Below are 4,649 nucleotides of genomic sequence, written 5' to 3' on the forward strand. Positions count from 1 at the left end.
CTTTCCCTGACCTCTCTCTTAGGCTTTCATGAACAGAACAGCGTGACTTTGTCCCGCCTAATTGGTCTGTTATTACCACCTCTGTCCCCCAGTGTTTTCTATATGTTTTTCTACCTACCCATTATGGTCAGAGCAGTCTCTGTGCTGAGTGGAGTTTGCTGTCTCCCATCCTACCTCATCCAGGATCTGGATGATATTAGTCTTTTCCAGCCATGTGACTGGAGACTTGGTTTGTCATTTATGTTTCTTTATCACATCTTGCAAGTGAAGCCCTGGGCACCAGTGACAAACCAGCACACAGCGTGTGTCAAATGAACCCGCCTCTCAGATCCAAGCGTCAGCTTTGTGTTGTAGAAATTTAATTATCGTGCATTCTGCTAGTGCTTATCTCCTATCATATGCTCTTCTGCTAGTTAATGACTTTGTTAAGCACACCCACAAGCTCCAGGCACTGTGTTTGTGCTCGCTGTGTATTTTGAAGTGCCGTGTTGGGCTGCTTCCACCTCAACGTGTCTTAATCTGTGTGGGGCAGGTGTCCTGCACAGACTTTGATTAGCCAGACTGCAAATACCTGGTTTCTTAGGCCAGCTTAAGTCACCTGATCAGGATCCTCTTTGCTTTGCACGACTATGGCAAGTAGCTTTTATTTCAGCCATCATAACATTGCTTTAGCTGGCAGAGATCTTCCCTGAAGGGGCTGTGCCGGGGGTGCCTCTTGGTTTCAGGTGGGGACTTTCCCTGGCCTAGCGGTTACACCAGCAACATTTCCACAGCATGGGTGCAACACACCGCAATGCTTTCTGCCAGCATGTGGGTACCTTGTGCAGGAAGGAGGTCTGTAGCTACTTTCTGTGGTGCTTTCTTGACTGTTTTTAGGAGAGGCTGTGTCCTGGCCAGCTTGCAGGTTAAACAGATGGAGAGAAGAATGGCCAGATGTGCGTGTTCACCAGGAGTCAGTTCACCACTGAGTGAAAGGATGAGTGGAAGGACCTCCTGGGGGATGGGTGTCCAAAAAAGAAACGGGAGAAAGATGGTGCGTGATACAATCCAGAAGAACTGGTAAAGCTGGCGGTGTTTGTGTGATGGGGGAGGAGGGAGCAGGACAGACATAACTTTTTCTCACGAGGCTGGAAAAGGCAGAACATCCTGAGGTGTGGTTTTGCCCCGTGGCTCGGTTTTTTTGGAAGTGCGATTTCTCCAGAAGCGGTTACTGCAGTTCATTCTCTGTGCAGAGCGTGTTTCCACTCTGATCAAATCGCCATGAATATGCACAACCCAAAGCCTGCCCACCCAGAAGTGCTGCTAGCTACCAGTGTAACAGTGGTAGTCAGGCTAGGATGCTGTTCCAGTTCAAGGGGGACAGCTTCTACAGGCCCAGTGGAGGTGGTGACATGTTGGTGTGCGGCACGGTGACATCTTCCTTCTAAAACTTCTGCAGATGATGAAGATGCAGATTAGTTGAACCACTGGGTTCCTGTGGTGTTGCACACTTGTGAGTGCAGCAAAAAGGCATTTAAGGTCCCTTGCCTGGTTGGGATACTGTGACTCAAGGGTCTGCTAATGAGAGAGGGGTTTGTAGCCCCAGGACCCTCTTTGAAGCTACTCCAAATTAACAGAGTCCTGCCAGTGATTGTGTTTGTGCATCTGAATTTCTAGCTTGTTTCATAATGAACTGTGGTGGGTGAGAATCCACTTGCTCTATAAATACAGTTGATTACAACACATCAGGTAATTTAGTTATTTGCGATGATCAATTGGGCTGTCTGAAACGGAGCAGCCTCCACCTACGTGGTGATGAAGTGTTCTCCAAAAAGTGCAGCAGGCCATCAGCCTGCTAATGAGACGGCATGCGCTGCCCACCTCGTGCATCAAAGGCTCCTCTGAGAGGAGGGGAAAAGCTGGCATTGGACGGGCAGTAGCACAGATACAGATGGGAAGATGGAGAGCAGGTGAAAGAGCTGTTCCAGGGAGGGAAGGTGTATTCGGAGCCCGGTTAATTTGGCCGTGGTGTGAATTCAGGAGCTCTGAATTCTGCCACGTGGTTATTTGCTGCTGAGAAAGTGGTGACAATGTAGTTTTAGGGAGGTGAGAGACGTTTGTATTTTTGCCTTGAGGAAAATAATGTGCCTGAGCTATCTCAGGCTGTGAAAACCACAAAAACTACTAAGGACTCGAGCTGTCTCACCAAGACAGTGTTTGGAAAGCCAGCCAGCCCTCTCCGCCTCTCTGGAGCTGACCTCTGCATGCTCCTCTTGTATGATGCAAAGAGCCTGTGCTTTTACCTCAAGACAGTTCTTGTTCATTAATTGCTTCAAGGTAAAAACAAGAAGGCCTTCCCCTCCTCCCACACCTGATTTATCCCTTCTAGCTCTGAGCAAAAGATCAGCCACACACTTTCTCCTGGAGTAGCTTGTGCCACTGCTCACGATAGAGCAAAGTACCCGCTACCTTTTGTTTGCTTCCCACATCTCAAAAAACCTTCAGAGCTTTGTAAACGGGCATGGTGTGACCAGTACGTCGTCGCCTGCTGCGTGGTTGTAGGGATTTGCCAGCGTTCTTGTAAAGCTCTGCCCTGGAGTCCCTTGCTCTGAGATTTGGGGTGGTTGAACTTTGCGTCCAGGGTGCTCTGCTGTTTGATACTGCAGAACGTAGAAGGATTTGCTCGTAAGCTGGGTATTTCTGTGTGGAGAAGTGCTTGTGTGCAGCCTGGAAGAATAAATAAAACAATATGGCTGGTTTATTACCAGAAAACAACACTAAATAATAAATCCAAGAACTAAAAGCTCTGTATGCAAAGTAGATTTTTGCAATGCATTATGCAAAAAGCGAGAAGGCACCGGAGAAGGAAACCACCGGAAAAAGGCAGGCTGGGAAGACAGACGATCTTATGGACAGGACAATTAGATGTGGAGTGAATCCCAAGCTGGCGCAGCTTCTAGGGTGACCTTGGGCAAGTTGTTTCTCTGTACCTCCATTATCTGCTCTCTGAGAACTGTATGCAGTTTTACTGCCTTAAGGATTTCATCAGAATTTATGAACGTTCATGAACCACTCGGTTAACCTCAGCTGAGGAGCATGACAGACCTTTGGGAGCTGCCTTTCACAGAGGGCAAAGCAGGCAGGTACCTGCAGGCACCTGGGGGAGAGATTTCTGTAGCTTCTGCTTGCCACAGTAGTGAGCATCTCCTGGAGCATGCTCTTGTTCCTGTCCCCAGATGGGAACCAAAAGCTGTAAGCCAGACTGTCAGTTCTTCCCTTGTCTGCTCTGACACAGTTTGAGTTCGCCTTTGCTTTGTCAAGAGGGAGAATGAGGAATGGAGCTTGTGTGAGGCACAGAGGTTGTGTGATTTCCCCTGGGTGCTGGAGGGAGGCAGTGGTAGAGCTGGGAGCAGACCCAGGACATCTGAACTCTTCCTGCTCACCTTTCTGAATTATTGCAACCTGAGAACCCAGACACAGAATCCCCTCTGGAGGACTCTGAACCTGGGCGTTGTCCAGCCAAGTTTTGAATGAGCAGGGAATGGCCAGAGCTGCAGTTTCATGGCACTCTCCCCCTCCACGTGCTCTTCATTCTGCAGTGCTGGAGCCCGGAAGGTCTGGCTGCTGCCTCACAGGTGGATTTGAGGTTGCAGATAGTCAGCAGACCCATTCCCAATCCTTCTAGTCCTCTTCTTCCTGCTCCCAGCCCAGGTGTCCAGTGCACTTCTCACAATTCTCCCTCCTTTCTCTTCTTTTTTCCTTTCTGAGACAATGAAGCAACTCATCTGTCATCCTCGAGGGAGCAGCACTCCAGTTGGCCTCCCTGCCCGAAATGGTTAGCTCTACCCTCTCTCTTGGGTATCAACTTCCCTGTTCACCTGTCATAAACTCTCAAAGGCACCAGCAGAAGTACCGATGTGCATCTTGGGATCTTGCTGTTGGGGTTTTTCAGCAGATGATTCTTCTTCTGGGCTTTCTTGCCATGAAACTTTGGAAGGGTGCATTGCTTCTGAGACAGGTCTGATCCTGAACTTGCCTGCTAGGGCTCTGCAACCAGCAGCGGAGAGTTCACGCTGGTTATGATGGTCCTTTTGGCAGCTGCAACAGACTTACCCATCTGCTTCATGCCTGGAGAGCCTGCAGGTCCTGTCACTGAGCAGCTCCAGAGTCGAGGGCTGGTGCCCTGGGGTGTTGCACACTGGAGCAGCCTTGGCAAGAGGGTTGCAGGAGTGAGCACCCTGCGCAGGTGGGGATGAAAGCACCTCTCCGAGGTTTGTCCTCAAGCGCCATTTCTAAACCACCTCAAGTACCTCTCTGCTCTCACAGTGAAGGTGGATGGAGGGTCTGCAAAGGAGGGAAAGTCAAAAAAGCTCTCAGAAGGTCCCATGTTTTCCGTATGGTTGCATTTCTTCCCCCCGCTCTGTTCCCCATGTAGATGGGCTGCTGGGGAAAGCTGCACATGCAGCAGGTGGTCTTCTCTCTCCTTCCCCTAAGGATTTCTGAATTGAGGAGATATATTTGCGAAGGCTGTAAGTCGAAATGCCCCTGTACTGGTAGCATGGGTCCTGTGCTGTCAGGGCAGGAGGACACCTGGCTGGAGAGGAGGTGGTGAGTGTGATACAAAGCCGTGTTGCCTGGGACCTGTTTCCAGTGGAGCGCACAAGCAGCAC

The sequence above is a fragment of the Buceros rhinoceros genome, unplaced genomic scaffold, assembly GCF_000710305.1.
Source record: "Buceros rhinoceros silvestris isolate BGI_N320 unplaced genomic scaffold, ASM71030v1 scaffold3522, whole genome shotgun sequence".
NCBI lineage: Eukaryota > Metazoa > Chordata > Aves > Bucerotiformes > Bucerotidae > Buceros > Buceros rhinoceros.